The following is a 17,414-nucleotide window of genomic DNA, read 5'->3' on the forward strand; positions in this document are numbered from 1 at the left end:
TTAAAACTGTGGAATACTAGGAAATCCAGTAGTGTTTCTGTATAGGATTGTATACTCAAAGCACACACACTAACTGTTTCCACATCATTCCACCTGTGCGAGCTGGTTTTACAAAGTCTACAAGTTCACAAGTGTTGATATTAGATTTTAATGTTTGCTGATACAGCAAATACTGTACTGATACTGTTTCAGTCAGTAAAACACACAGCTGAATCTCCAAGCATTGGTCTTCATAAATACAGGCCTGCGAGCAGTCTTGGTGACCTTGACTTCTGACTGGGAATAGCATGTTAAAGACTCTTGGACTTTGAACTCTAGGATAGCGGCTCAGATATCTGGATCCACGTAAAACACATCTCTTTCTTTTTACCCTGCAGGATTTCTAACCGACACATTTTGGTGATTCTCAACTAAAGATCTGCCTGTGGTAATGCATTATGACTAGTTAATATGTGACACTAGGTTTGTATATGTAGCAAAGGTGAAAAGCTGGAAAGAATAGTTATATTGGATATTTGATTTAATATCATCTAAGTGATATTTAATGAAATGAAAATGAAATTAAATGTTTTTTTTTTTTTTTTTAGATCTCTGCATCATGTACAAGGGCTACGTTTTGATGTTTTGTGTGCTATGTTTTACTTCAGAGAAGAGTAATACATTAATGGTTTGTTGGGATTTCTTTTATTGCAGTCTGCTGTGATCTAGTCTTCAGCATCTAGATGTGAACACATTTGAGGTAGAGTTAAGAGTTAAGAAATAGAAGCTATCACACCTAAAGAAAAAGTGTAATTTATGGAGGATGAACTGTGACTTTAAATTATAAAAATAATGTTTGTTTACTAAGCTATTAATTTTGTGCAGCCTTTCTATTACTAGTTATTCTGAGTATAAAATTTGCCAGTAGAGGTGAAAAACATTCATAGTGCAGAAACATGTTCTAACGTTTTATTTTCATCAAGAAAATGAACTAAGTTTGTTTTTTAAAACGTTTCTTTTTGCCATGTCTGTAGTTAAAACCTATTGCTTGGGGTTATGTTAGAGAAAACAATCCAGTAGACACGATGCCTACCTACTTGATTAAAGGCATTTGAAACCAAAATTTTTAACACTGTCCTTGCACTAAGAATAATATGGGAAAGTAACTTACTTTTATTACCATGTCCCTCATACAGCCATATTTCTATTTCTCAAGATCTGTCTACATTTATGTGCAATTATCTGTACATAAGTTCTTCTGCATTTCTTTCTAATACCAATGCAGGAAAATGTATTTTAGAAGAGGAAATAAGGTTCAAGCTGTCAAATTTCAAAATAAATTTTGGTGGTGGTTCTCAGTAACCATTTAGGAGTTAATCATAAAAGCGGTCAGCTTGAGGTAGTTTTCCCATGAGATAAATAATACTTGGCAGGTTTACTTCAGTTCTCTACCTACAGGCCAACCATTCTGCCACTGGCCGTTTGCCTTGATGTCTGTCATCTGGTTTTGATCTCTTCCCCATTAGTGTACAAAGTAGATCAAAACTAGGCAATAAGCCATTTGGATTCTGTAAGGTCAAACGTTTTCACTGCAAAGGATATGAAGACAACTGCTTGCCAATAGGTTTGACAAAATGTGAGGGATTTTAGAACAAGTACATCTTCAACTGGATTTTAGCCATAAAAGCACATAACCTCCACTATCGCATTGTAAAATTTGGAAACAGATACCTAACAGAAGGCTTACTGAGATTATGAAGAGACAACTGTTTGGCTCATTATAAAGTCAGATGTGTTCTATGGCATTTGAGTGGACAGCAGAGACCCTGACACTAACACATGGCTCATTAGAAGTGAATTTGAGCTTGGCCTTTTTCCTTCACTTAAACAAAATAGGCAATATACACAGGATTCTTCTGGAAAATACCTGTGCCACCTCTCAAATGCATATAGTCCCAATTTAAAATGAAGACACTATATATTTCACTTCGTAGTTAAAAACATAGCACTGGCTTAAAAAAAAAAATGGCAGGAATAGGAATGACATGACAGGAGGAAAAATAAGTGTTAATATTCCCTGTCTCTGATAGCACTGCATATCTAGCTTTTTCCTTGTCCATGATAGCTGCAATGCAGAACAGAAGAGCAGATAGCAAAGTGCTAACATTATAACATTATAGTATCACTTTTAGAGCATTACATGTAGCTAAGGGTGACTTACCATTTCTACTACAGAATCAGTTTTTGTAAGTTCACTATTCTAATTTACATTATTCTGCAACTGTCATCCTGGACTAATGAATTAAAAGGCATCCTGGAATCAGTGGTAAAATTCTCACTGAGTTCAGTAGGACCAGAATTTCACCCAGGATTTATGTAATAATGTAAATTTCTCCATAGATAAATATCCCTCTGCAATGCATTGAAAACACAGTTTTGATGGAATAATAGCATAAAACATTTTTGAAAAGGAGGAAGGGAATTTCAGTCACTGGACCTTATATGCAGGCATAGATATTTACCAGATATGCTAAACACTTGTACTTCCCATCAGCAGCTGGTACTTTTGCCTCTCAGAGAGAGCATGCATCTTCAGCTTCTCTGCACTGATACTGTATCAAGATACATCTTAGTCCTCTACAAAATATAACCTTATCAAGTGAGACCAGGTCAAATGGAAGGTTCATTTTATGTCATATCAGAGCCAAATATATGAGCATTAAATTAATTTTCTATATTGTTTTAAACCTGTCTAAATATTCATAATAGGAAAATCAGTAGTTTAAATATTATTCATCAAGTGGTGATCATTAAAATCCCATTGATTTTTATTGGTTTATGCCAGCTGAATAATTTTTCTGTAATGAAGTATTTGTAACATATGCTAGGGTGTATTTGTCTGTTGTTTGTTTGTTTTTCAGATAAACTGGGCTTTGAAGAAAGGGAAACTGCTTTCATGAACTTTATATAGATATGTGTATTTAGAGCTGATAACTGTCAAAGGCAATATTTTATATGTGGAAGTCTAGACTTAGAATCTGAAAGTCAAGTTATTTTTCTTCTCACAGCTTTTTTTATAACTCCTAATAACAGTGTGGTTCTTGCCATTTAAAACATTCTGTCACCTGTTTCTGACATCTGTTGCTTAGTTTTGATTGTCTGCAGGCATTGTTAAAGAGAGGGTGGATTTATTTTTTAAAAACAATATACATATAGATACTTTTCATTTTTTACTAAAGTATTTAATACTATATAATAGAAGGCTAATTTGACTTTTTTTTTTTCTAAAACAAATCTTGCATAAGAGATACAGCTACTTGTTGCTATCATTAGACTTTCAAAATGTGTAGTAACCATTCACGAAAAAAAAAATAGAAACAGTCAACAGTAGTAGATCAACAGTCTGTCATATTGTGTAGAAAGTAAGTGTATATTTCTGCTGCATATATATTGCAATATATACTGTTTCTTTTAATAAAAATAACTGGTTTAGTTTAAGTACAGTGGTTTATTTTCAGAGTAAATAATGAGAGGTCTAGTATGACCAAATCTGCCTATATTCAGCTCTATCCATTTTTGCCACTCATTATACTAAAGGATTTTAAGGTGGTAATTATTTTCAAGAAACTGGAGCATAATGTTGCATAAATACTGGGATTAATTTGTAACTCCACTGCTATTTATAAATATAGTTTAGGGGCTTAGTAGTGTTCATTGTCTCACTACCTTCTAGTAACTAAGGTCACGATAGTCATATATATATACTATACATATGATGATGTATATATATATATACATATAATCAGATTTCATTTCTTTCAGTGAAGTATGTATGGATGAAAGGAAGATATATCCAGACTCTGAGCCAAAATGCCAAGTAATAGATATTTTTGTACTGAAGCAATGAACTCTAAAGACTATAATACGTGGGTAAGAGACTGTGCAATGATCTCAGAAAAGTTACTCTGTTCTAGAAAATGATGTTACTCAACACCAGGTTCTTTGTGGGTGTTCTCAGTACATCCACTCTTAAAAGAAAATACGCATATAAACCAGCTACTATTATGCAACTGAATATTAAATCAGGAAAGCATTAATTTCAAATAGCACTGTGCATATTGAGATATGAAGTTTCTTCATGAACACAATAATTTTGTGAGCAGGTAAACAATTCTTCAGATGCCTTTTGAGCTCCTATTATGCTAAGTCATTTAAAATTAATGTGAAAACAAAATTCTGCACAAAAACTATGACCTTCAACAAAATTATCTATGCCTACCTATATAAAATTTAAGAAATGAGATACCTCAAATAATAAGAGGAGAAAGTAATACACTATTCATGTTTAAAATGCAAACAAAATTGTTCACGTGTATTTTTTTCCTTTATAACATTCTAAGATACTAAAGCTGAATTCTTTTTAAAGTCAATGGACATTTCAGAGCTAGGATTTTAACACATCAGTAATTCAAAAAAATATGTAAATTGTTGATAAATCTTCACTACAGGCAGAAATCCCTTGGAATTCTTAGTGTTGTAGTTATGAAAATATATGTTAAGTTCTCCCACCTGAATCATTTTCATAGATGTACTGGAATATTTTTGGGAGTTGACGGTGTTTCCTTCTTAGCAATCCACCACAATTCTACAAAAGACAACCTTAATGTCAGGTTACAGGAAAATATATCTGACAATTAATCAGATTATAATAGTGGGTACAAGATTAACTATGAATGTATCTTACCAACAAGAGAAAATAAGTCACTCTGTGTTGAAACAACTGCTGAAACAAGTGAGATTTAAAACTGTATGGAGGCAGTCACCAATAGAGAAGGAGGAGTAGGGGAGAATCTCTGAAGTAACACTGGAATTCAAGAAATTCTTCTAGGGTCTCATTTAAATTCCAACTGGTTTTATTTATTTCTTTATTTTTAGAGAAGATGTGAAGTTTTTCATCCAGACAGCCCCAATATCTACTCACAGATGCTTTCTTTTCATTCTCTTTTGTTCCCTAGTCTTGCTCATCTTGGCATTCAATGACTGTGAAACACTACGTCATTATAGACTTGGAATTTAAATGATACTGACAACTACTAATGTAGATGAACACTAATTTTTAATTGAACTCACAAAATAATTGCAAATATTACAAATTAAAATAGAAAATAATAATAATAGCAACAATTTCTACGGCATCCACATCATATGAGGTTGGGGATATATTCCAGAGTTTATTCATTTGTTCAATTGATACAGAGTAGTATGCCCAAAGTAATTAAATGACCAACATGAACAGATATGGTATTTGGCAAAAGTAAGAGGATGGTACAGGAAAACTTGATAGCAACTTTTCCAATTACAGACTGAAAGGAGTAGCTCATGTTAGAGCTTTTTATTTAGTGCCAAATGCTACTGTAATGGTTGAAAAATCTTACTGAGCTGTTGCTTTAAAATTGTATGAAATCACCTATGCTTAGAAAGATGGCAGATCTCTCACAAGTTCAGGTCTTCCCTTGGGAGGTAACAGTATAATCCAAATTGCATCAAAAAAGAGTACAATTTAAAATTTAGGATCAGTTCTCAAATATATTTTTAATTCTTTCAGTGTTGTAGAGGAACAATCAATGACTGGAATTAATTTATCAAGATCCCATGAGGACATGCAATCCATGAAGTGCACACAGCTAATGGGATTCTTACTAAGAATTAGAACTAAGAAGCAACAAGTAGACTTCTGACAGGGAATTAAGAATTTCTTACCATATAAGTGTAACATTTACATGTATCAGAATATTTTTTCAGAGTGATTCAGTTCTCCTCTTTGAAATGTATTTACTTAGAAAAATAAAAATGAAAATAAGTAAAACTGATTTCTATTTTTTTTCCTCTAGTCTCTGTTTCTGAAGTTGAGTATTTTAGCCCAGTAATTTTCCATTTATAATCAGTATTTGAATGAGTGTTGTTTCAGTTAGCATTTCCAATGTGAAAATCAATACTGTTATATATTCTAAATATAATTAATTTCTCTTTTATATCTGTAGTCACCTTTTAACTAATTAAATTTGATAGACTTCTAGATTTGAAAGATTAAAATCAATTGGAACTGCTATGTTTTCCTTAGGATAAGTCTATAGCCAGAAGTGAAAAACTTCTGTTAGAAATTTTAAAATCTCTTTCCTTTTTCCTGTCTATGTTTATTAAAACCTTGTAAGCAAAATCAATTAAAAGTAAGTTTAGAATCTTCACTTTTTTTTTTTCTTGACGGGTGAAGTTATGCATATGATCACATAGCTCCTAGATAATTAATATGCCTGTTATTCTTTCATCTTTAATCAACATTTCACATTTTGGCAGCATTTGTTTTTAATAGTGCCCCACAGTTTTTCACTTTATTTAGTTCACATGTTATTTTCAAGACACAGAAACAAAGGTGGCACTTCCATGGCTGAGTAGAGCCCAGAAACGATTAAGTGTACCTATGAAGAAGAAAACATTTTATCAACTCCAAAAAACTCTGAATTTATATTCTGGTATTATGTAATGTAACTGTATGACATTAAGAATAGTTTGACATTAAGCTGTTACTATTTCTGCAGTGCTGCTGTTCAGAGATCTTCAGGCACAATCCATTTTACTGGAAGCTGAGAAATAAATTTTTCTCAGGAACTTAAATGTAGTTTAGAGAGATCACATAATGATTGGACTGAAAGTAACTGAAGATATTTATTAAAAGTTCAGAAAATTGGGTAGTTTGTCGAAGGTGTTGCCCAACATATGCACAGCATTTTTCACTAGAAAATTTTCACTTTCAATTTTTAATTCTTTTTCTTAAAAAGAAAAAGAAATTAAATAAATAATAGTATAACTGAGCACAACTTCAAAATATGAGCTTCCATCATGCTGAAAAAATCTCAGTGACCTGCAAGCTTTATCAATCATTAAATTTACTGCTCTTGCTTGTTAAATTTTAACACATATTTAACAAATGCAAAAATGCAAATGTACAGAATATGGGATTAACTTGATATAATCTACTGCCTTGTTGTCATAAATATGTTGAGTTGCTTTTAAGCAGTAAGACATGACAAGCAGTAGTGCTGTTACAGCTATCAGCATGATTTGGATTTATATTCAGATGTAAAGCAAAGTGAAGTGTTTCCAGCCACCCAAGAAATACAGATAGATATCCATCAAAACACATGCCATATCATAATATGAAGCTCAAAAATATGTCAAATATCTTCAGCATTTTAAAATGGTATACCATTAAATAGCAATAAGGCGTGATCTTGAGTTAACATAGATCACTGTAGCTTGAGAGAAGTAAGTGGAACTATCCCACTTCAGCTCAGAATCTGATACACAGTACACAAATACAAAGCTCCAATGCTACCACACACTCAGCAGCACTTGAATGGGATGAGAGAGCTTGGGTGTGCTTAACAGCAGTTGAGGAGCACTGTCTTTCTTTCCTTTATAAACTTTTATTTATTTATTTATTTATTTTTATTTATTCCTGCTAGAGACATCATATTAATTTTTCAAAATGGGACAGAACCTCCTTCAATCTCACTCTGGGACAGAGACAAAAGACTTGGTTCTGTTGAAACTTAACTCTAAGATCTGTTGGGTAGTGGTATCTCAGAAAAATAAAGAAATAACATAGAGAATGTGTCTCCAAAAGTATGCCCAGGAAAAATGATTTTTATGTAATTTGTTCTCACATTGTCTGCAAAGTTGAAATATATTGTGAAAATAGAAACATAATAAGATAGAGGCCATCAGGAAATACATATTGATGTGTGGCTAGGGACACAACTGCCCTAGCTGTTTAGTTTTCAGCCTGAGGATGTTTAAGTTAGCAGACATTTCATTAAAATTCATAAACAGATCACATCAAAACTAGTCATAAGAAATCACTGCAATTCTATGCCAACCTAACACCAACAGTACCTCCTGTGATTTGAAAGTGAGCTATTCCAAATTTCTTTAAGAATCAGAATTACATTTAAGCCATCTATAAGGTCAATTAGGAATTGACAGCTTCAGGGATAGTAATGTTGTTTATGAAATGGGGAAATAACCAGAAAAAAAAAAAAGAAAAAAAGGCTGTTACACCAAAATAGATGGAAAACGTGTCTATCTAATGTTTGTGGATCTTAAAAAAAAAAAGTGTTCACTATTGTAGTTTTCACATCAAAATCCTTAACATGGTTAAAACAACTAAGTTTATAGATCCCTTTCAGTTTTTGTCATAAGTGAGCATTGTGATCTTTTTTTTTTCTTTTTTCTTTTTTTTTTTTTTCTGTAGCTCTTTTGCCTACACATACAGGCAGAATTCAAGGTACCTGAGAAGTTCAGAGTGAAAGAGAGTGAAAAAGAGTGTCTGCTTATTGAGACAGCAGCTTAAAGGACAATAAGGGTTTGAATTTTCAGCCTACATACCACTGTGGGAGGATCAAGTCCCTTTAAAGATCTAGTCTTTGAATTGTTCAGTGTAAATAAATGGCCTTTAGCATATGCCTAAATGTACAAAACTTTTGCAGGATCAGCAAAGCTTCTCTTTTTAATTTAGAAACATGCTAATGGGTAGATTTTTAAAAAGTGCAAAAATGAAATTTTTATTCTCATCTGTCATGGTTTTGTCTAGGATAGTTAACTTTCTTTGCAGAGGTTCATATGATACTGTGTTTTTGATTTTTGATGAAAATAGAGTGATACATATCAGTGTTTATAGTTGTTGCAGAGCAGTGCTTACACAGAGCCAAGGACTTTTCAGCTTCTCAGGCTGCCCTGCCAGTGAGGAGTCTGTCAGTGCACAAGAAGTTGGAAGGGAACACGGCTGGGACAGCTGACACAAACTGGCCAAAGGGATATTCTATACCATATGGCGTTATGCCCAGCAATAAAATCTAGAGAAAAGGAGGAAAGAGGGGACATTGGGAATGGTGGTGTTTGTCTTCCCAAGAAACCACAACACTATCTAATTTAAAGTTTCTGTATTCTCCAGGTTATTCTCTGACTCTAACAGAAACATTATTTTCAAGCTCATTTGCAAAGTACACTGTGAGATTGAAACATAGATCTTATAATCAAATTAATGAAAAATGTATATTTAAAACAGATTGCTTGAAAACATCTCACTGTGAAAGACTTTTCTGAGCTCATATAAGAATCATAGAATATTGGAAGGGACCTACTAGAATCATCGAGGCCAGCTCCTGGCTGGCTCCACACAGGACCACCCAAAAATCAAACCATATTTCTGTGAGCATCGTTTAAACACTCTAAGTAGTTGCTATATTATTTTAACAGGAAATTGATTAATATTTCTTTTATCTGGTCAAATTTGTATATATTTGTATACACTTCATGGCTGCACTGATCTACAGATCACACTAAATATTTATATAAGGCAGTAATAGTATGTGTGCATGTTTTGTAACTTATTATTGCAGACAATTATAGGTCCTTATTCCTCAGCAAGAGAACTACAGTATTTCCACTACACAAAATGAACCAAGTATTGATTCTCCATGTCTCTCAGCACTGCTTTCTGTAAGTTCTCTGCTCACCAGAGTGAAGAGTGCCATGATCACCTCAGCGCATAAATGCTTTGGTGATGTATAGCAGGCCAGGCAGGTTTCTAAGCTTGAGAGAATTCACATTGCATACTGTTTGTGGCATCAATATAGCAACCGTAGGCTATGGTGAGTTTTGCCTCCCTTGGTACCACCTCTAATAGTAATTCTTTGTGCACCAACCCGGTAGATCATTGTGGTAAAGAACAAGAACTTGAGCTTAGTAAAGTTTCCAGCTGAATGAGCCATATTAGTATGCAGCACATATGTTGAACAGGAAAAATGCCATCATTTTTGAAAATTTTGCTTGTCTTTAGCTTCTCTAGGAAGGGTTTGGCTCACTGAATAACAGCAGCTATAGATAGATTTTTTAAAGTGCCATAGAAGATGAAAGCTGATCTTGTGAATTCAAGTCCAAATCCAGGTATTTCATTTAAGACTTCTGTTTTACACTCTGGCTGCTTAGGGGATCAGGAAATATACGTTGTTATTAATTTCTGACTTTAGCAGTTAAGATTTCTAGCCAGAACTCATAACTGACAGGATGGAATGATTAAAGACTCTTACAGCATTAAATTACAGCTTTCCTATTGCAGATTTTTAGTTGACAAAACATGTTGAAATTCAAGTAAGCTTCTTCACTATTTACCAAACACATTTCCTCATTCCACTGTATTAGCAGGGAACCCTGCAACTTATGGTGACCTTATTGGCCCTGGATGGCTGTCTAGCTAGTCACAATGTCAGGCTATGAATGAACTCTGTTTCCATAATGAGTGCACCAGGGATGTTACCGCTTGGCAGTATGTGGATATAGCTTCTGGAACAGTGTCCAGCCTATAGCCAGAAGGGAGGTCTCCTATTAAAATTAATAGCCTGCTTGCTCCTCTTTCACAATGTATTATTAAAATGGTGTTCTTTCAAGGTTGCACAGCTGGTTTAATGCTGATTATGTTTTAAGCCAGCGTGGATAATTAAATAGAATAGAAATGAGTATGGGGTTATTCATGACAGAAAAGATGCCAAGAGCTGTACAACAAAGGCATCTTGCTGATAAACCAAAGATAAAAGATAAATTTACTACAAAACTATTAGTCTATGGGCTGTCTTTGCTCTTCTGCAGAATAAATTTGCTCTATTAGAACTTTTTCAATTTTCAATATATTAAAGCAAGACTCCTATTGTTATTTCTACTGCAGAATCTTATATGCAGACAACACAGGAAAAGCAAAATGGCATGAGATCCCCAAGTTTTCTGGAACTATTAATACGTGACAAAGTGGCTTCTCAAGTAACTCCAGATTTTACAATAAATAAGGACAAGAATTCTGAAAAAAAATGTGGGGATATTATGAAATCTATTTACTAGAGTATAATGTTACATTTCATTAATTGGATCATTTCAGGGAGTGGGGATATTCTGCATGTGCTGAATGCTGTCTCATTAGCATAGAATTGTGTTGATTATTCTCTAGTAATATTTGACTACTCTGGTCCTAGGAGTTTGATCAGGAAAACTTATTCAGTTTCTCCCACAACCTTTCAGAAGTAATATTTTTTTTTTCTCCTGTGAAATATATTAAAAATAGCTGGTTCCTCTGTTTTCAGACTAGAGGAAAATCTGTAGCATACCACCTTTCCACCTTCTTCTAAAGATTTTAATGTGTTTTAATGTGTGAGGCAAGTTAAGCTGTTTAGATGGTCTGTTACTCTTTGAGAAACGGCAACCAGGACTTACTGTAAATACAAGGTAAAGCGATGGCATTTGGATCTGCAAACTATCCTGAAACAAGCTCCTTCAGAACTAAAGTCTTTAACAATGGATGTGATATAAATCAGGTTTCTGTGTATGAATTTGTGTGCAAATACAGATCTAGACCAGTATACTGTACATATCTACGGCCACTACATTCTGTGGAAGCAAAAATATGGAATCAGTGGTGCACTTCAGTGAGCATCTTAGGTTGTCTCATTTTGTCAGATGAGGTGTGACCAACATAGGATCAATGTATGGAAAATATTGTTTCACAGCTGAGGGCAGACATGGACAGAATTATGCTTTTAGAAAAGCTATTTTATGGCTTATGTAATCGTCTAAAAGCAAAATTAGTTCTACACTATTTTGCTGAGCAACCTACTGGTTGTTCAGTCTGTCATAATATATAAAATTTCATTGCTTTAATACTACTGCATCAGCTTTTTTAAGGTACTGTACAGCAGACACAATTAAGAATAAGCTAATGTTCTTAGATGCTACTTTTCCAGTCTTAGAGCTCTCTTTTAAGAAGAATGTGTTGGTTTTTTTTTTCCTTCCCAAGTCAGGTTTTTATATAGATTTTTAAACACACTTTCTGAGTCCTCCTCATTTAAGATTTCACATCCATTACCAACTTTCAAGTGACTGAAAATTATTTTGCTTTATCCATGTAATTTCTGTAGTTGCTTGCCTCAGACATTGATTTTGTGGGGAAAAAAAAAAAAAAGTGGAAAAAAAAAGTATCAATATATTTTCTGAGGATAATGCAGGGTAGAATAAACTGATAAGGAACAGAATTGACATTTCTTAGAGCTAGAGCTAGAGCACAGTTAACTTTCATTCTCCCTGATGGAACTTACATTTTAGTAGTATAATATGCAACTGTGATATTAGGATAACAGCACTTCCCAGATTAACTGTTGCACTTTACAAAAAGCCTAATACTTTCAGAGCCTATCTTCAAAAACTAGTAAATATTTTCATTAACAAATCATGTGTTACAATGAAAGATATAACTAAAAACTAGAGGTTTTATTATTATCATATTTTTCAATGAGTTCTGAACATAGCCTTTGGGGATCACAGAATCACAGAATGGTTGAGGCTGGCAGGGATCTCTGGAGGTCATCTGGTCCAATCCCCTGCTCAAGCAGGGTCATCCAGGGCAGGTTGCCCAGGATCATGTCCAGGCAGCAGTTGAATATCTCCAAGGAGAGAAACTCCACAAACTCTCTGGGCGACCTGTGCCAGTGCTCTGTCACCCACACAGTAAAGAAGGGTTTCCTGATGTTTAGACAGAACCCTTTGTGTTCCAGTTTGTGCCTATTGCTTCTTGTCCTGGCACTGGGCACCACTGAAAAGAGCCTGACTCTGTCCTCTTTGTACCTTCCCTTCAGGTATTAATAGATTTTGATGAGCTCCCCCCGAGCCTCCCCTTCTCCAGGCTGAACAGTCTCAGATCTCTCAGCCTCTCAAATAAATGGTTTTATGATTAGTTCTAGACTTCATTTACACTACGGTTCTGGTCTGAGCAAAGTTTACAGGACAGTGAGTTTATAGAGCTTAAACAAAAACAATAATCAAATATACTTTAAGCACAGCTGAGAAATAGCTGAACTAATTCACACCAGAGCTGGAAGAGAAGGTAACAAACAGAAAGGACTGCAGGGGGCAGAACATGAATTTTAAAATATGTATGGCTTAATTTAGCTGCCTGCAAGTGATTTAACCTTTTTGTGTTGTTCTTTTGTTTCAGTTGATGTTTTAATAAAACATATAGCATTTGATGAAACACAAGTCAATATTTACTGTTTCCAAACAATTTGTGTGCTGATATGTAATAAATAAATCAATAAAATAAAATAACATAAAATAGTTGATTTTTTTTCACCATACCTACTGACAGGCATAATTAGGTGAAAATATTTAGTTTAGATATTTTTATATAGATATTTTATTTAAATATATTTTACATAGATATTTTCTTGCTATAAAAGAAGTGAAGCACTGTATTATTTTTTTTCAAGGATCTGTGGAGAGACCACCATTGAGGGTATTTCTGCATTTAAAGTTGGCTTTTCGAGAGTGAAAAAGAGTAGAAAGGAATATAGAATGGCTTCATCAGAGAGAATAAAGTTACAGCCGATTTCAGATAAAATTACCAGAATAATTATATTTTTCAAATACATAAAACCTGAACTTCTTTAGAATGGCTTCATAAAACTATCACAAAACAGAACATTCAACAATCAAGGAAAGATTTGAGTCTTATTAAATATATATATATATATATATATATTTCAGTTTGGTACCTGAACTGAGACTTCTATGCATAGCTTGAGCTATTAATCTGCTCAAGCCAACCAGCTATATCGCATACCAACAAAAATTTCTTTCTGGTCTGTGCAGCAGGCTTTTCTCTGAACTACTTGGAGGCTACAAAAGAATGAAAAACTAGCCTTGGGTTTCTGGCAGATTCTGTCCATCCCTCAACCCTCACTGTGAAAAGGACAGCCTTGGCCTTGAGGCAGAAAGTCAAGAACCAGGCTGGGGTTCAGCATAGCTGCTACAAGGAAAAGCTATGGAAGTAGTGGCTGAAATGGCTTGAGGTGAAAATGGTGCAAACTTTACTGAAATTATTGAGCTGCTTTCAGCGGATTTATTTATTTATTTTTCCGATGTAAGGCTGTATATTATGAAAGCACTGAAAAATATAATGGAAGTGCAGGCACTGAAGTGCTAAAAATAGCATGCATTGATAATATCTTTACCTTGTGATGCTGTTTCAGAAATGCCCAAATAATACTAATGGTGACTAAATTATTTTGTGATGAAAACAGTCATATAATCATTGCAGATATGCAAGAAGTAACTATCACCTTTGCTGTATGAGTCCTGTTAAATATACTGCCCAATACTATGCTGTTCCTTATTCTTTCACTGCTCCTGAGATGTCCCTTGCCACTAGAATGTGAAGAAAGATGTGAAGTCTTTCTTTCTCCGATGTACACACATTGTTTTGCTTTTCTTGGACAAGAAATATGGATAAGAAAACTGGCAGAGTATTTCAGGAGTCACGTGTGACTGAAGGAACAAGAAAGCTGACAGAGAGTGTCAGTAACTCAATTCAAATATTGAGTTGTGTCTGTGTGGCTGAATGTTTTACCACAGCTCCATGCAACAGCAGCACTCCTTCGGACTTGGATGCAGTGTGCTGAATTACTGCAGTGCTTCTCTGTTAGCTGCTATCAGGCAGCCTCTTATATAGCTTCTCAGCAGAACTAATGAGCTCAAGTATAATTCCTTGGTTCTACAATTTCCACCTCCAGAAATAGATTGTTTGGAAGTAGCTCAGGTATCTTTGAATAGTATGGCATTCTTCCATACAACTATACCTAGAGAGCTTCACCACTGTCAGTCTTGTAAGGACATATCTGAAGTATGTTTTTCTATGGATACTGTTAAAATCTGATTCAGATTTTTCCATCATATAATGTGAAGCTCATACTGCAGTCAATGGGGGCTTCCAAGAATAGAATTCAATTACAGCTTGTGACATTTTCTGCACAAAACCTATACATTTATTTCCTCCAACACAGGCTGTGAAATAACTCCTGAAATAAGCATTAGGAAACTTGGACTGGTTTTAGTTATTAAGCTTTGAATAAAATGTTTCAGTATGCTAATGTGTGATCATTATTTATTCATTTTGTTTTGTTATTCTGGTAGATTAATAAAATGTTATTAGTTTTAAATCTAACTGAATATGAAGCTCAATTAGTATGTGTTTCTGCTACTCCATGAAATTCTGAACAGCACTGTTAAACCCCTATGTACCAAAGAAAGAATCAAATCAACATCATTAGTATTCACCTCATGTTTTGATAACTTGCCAAGTGTTTTAGCAATAGATTGCACAAATACTTTAAAATGCAGAAATCCACAGTAATATATACACATACGCAATACAGAATTCAAAACAACTGATTGGATAACTGCTTAGATTAGATTTAAGGGTCTCTCCACTGATGCAGAAAGAAGGCATAGCCGATGTAGTATAGCAACATTAAAGAGCAGCCTTATTGTTATGGAGAAACCTGAAGTTTCTGAATTCTTTATTATATTGCAGGGAGATGAGTTTTATCCTAAGAGGGCTGGCAATTGTGGAAAAGAATCTACGTGTGCAGCATTTCAAACCTAGATGAAAGTGTAAATTTCTGTGTCCTCTTTGTTTAGCTCTAGCTTGCACTATGAGGCTTTGTTTCAAAAGCACTTCCGCACATGCTGAACACAGCTATAGATGCAAAGTGGAATTGAGTCACCTCTGCCTTTGAGATTCCTTTCTGATATGTATGTGCAAACACTGGGAGGGAACAACGGCACATGTCACAAAGCTAGAACAGGGTTGCTCGTGTTTATAATTGATTTTCAACTTGTAGGCTTACGAGATAGATACTTCTTTTGTTCATACTCTAAATTCTCTCATTGAGGGAAGCAAGCATGTATTCTATTACTTTCAGTGTGAGTTTAATACACATAACCCAGGAGTATATGGTAATACTCATACGGTATATAAGAAGCTGTTCAAACACTACAAAATTGCAGCCACCTCTGGAATTCAATGTAAGAGCTGTTCAGCAGTTTTGGATAGTATTCTTTTCTTATTCAATAAAATAGAGAGATCTCTCCAATATACTAGAAACCTCAGAACAAACTTTAGGTTAACAGAATATAATAATTTTTTTCTGACAGAATTTCAGAATATAGAAAATATGGGATATTCACTGTCTACTGTATTTCCATAAGCAGTTAGCTGTTTGTCTTTCATGTTTTGTTCAAAGAACAAATAACCATTTTTAAATATAAAAAATACATATTGTATCAATATTGTTCCTACATTAAATGATTACCTTTTTATAAAATAATAATAATTTAATTAGCATAACAGGCATTGTGTTATACTAACAAATATTTCTTTTAATAAGAAATATATTATTTTGAATGCTGATCTATTCAGTCTCCAAACCCAAACAAACAACCCAACCTCCCCAAACTGATTTGTAAAACTGGTTTAGAAAACAATCTATACATAATTCTGTAGTAGCAGACTTAGAATGCTTTGTGGCTAATTTTGGCCTGAGTTTGACAATATCAGGAATACGTAATTAAACATACAACGCCTTTAACCTTCTTTCTAAGCTATGGCTATTAGTTCTTGAAAATCTGAAAATTGTGCAGGATAACGAAATCACAAATTTAATTTCAATGAAAGAAAAATCTGAACGTCTGTTTTTTCCTTTTGTTCTTTCTCTTCTTCATGCTTTTGTTCTAAGAACTATATTGGGAAAGGATGTATAGTACTATGTGCATACGTCTGTGTGTATGTCATTTAAACAAATGAAAGAATGTCTGATAATAATCCCTTATGTCAAATAACAGATATGGAATAAGAGTGGTAATTCAGGAAAATACTTTTTAAAAAGATTATTGTCTCAATCTCTTCTACCAATAAATATAGATAGTTTTGATGATTTTCTTAAGAGATTAAATTGTACTACCATATTCAAAGTACTCTCAAAATATTTTCAAGCAAGACTTTATTAGTTTTGGGGAAAAAACAAAACAACAAAAAAGACCCACAAATCTTAACATGGGATTTAGTTACATAAAGTAACATTTTGTGGTGAAACAATTAATGTACAGTAAGATTTTGTGTTTGTTGAGGTTGTTTTTTGTTTTGCAGATGCTGTTTCTTGTTGTTTTTACAGTGGGAGCAGGTATAGGTTCTGAGTCAGATTCCTCTAGTGAGATCACTCTCAACTGTTTTGAAATGGATGTCTAATTTTGAAGTGAAAATTCTCTTAAATATTAACTCAAGAAGGCAAAGTTGTTTAGATAAAATTAGAATCATAGAATCATTGAGTGACTTGGGTTGGAAGTGACCTCAAAGATCATCTAGTTTCAACCCCACTGCCATAGGCAGGGATGCCACCCATTGGATTAGGTTGCTCAGGGCCTTGTCTAAACTGGTATTGAACACCTCCAGGGATGGGGCATCCACAACCTCTCTGGGCAACCTGTTCCAGTACCTCACTACC

The 17,414-nt window shown here is 34.1% G+C and overlaps 1 long non-coding RNA gene across 1 annotated transcript in view; it reads right to left on the reverse strand.

Moving 5' to 3' along the window:
* Positions 1–17,414, reverse strand: part of LOC106031725 (uncharacterized) — a 188,989-nt gene that overhangs the window by 118,901 nt on the left and 52,674 nt on the right. Inside the window, exon 2 of the long non-coding RNA XR_010831712.1 lies at positions 4,549–4,624. This is a non-coding gene — a long non-coding RNA (uncharacterized lncRNA). The remainder of the gene's footprint in view (positions 1–4,548; positions 4,625–17,414) is intronic.

Source organism: Anser cygnoides, chromosome 5 (genome assembly GCF_040182565.1).
Source record: "Anser cygnoides isolate HZ-2024a breed goose chromosome 5, Taihu_goose_T2T_genome, whole genome shotgun sequence".
Lineage (NCBI taxonomy): Eukaryota > Metazoa > Chordata > Aves > Anseriformes > Anatidae > Anser > Anser cygnoides.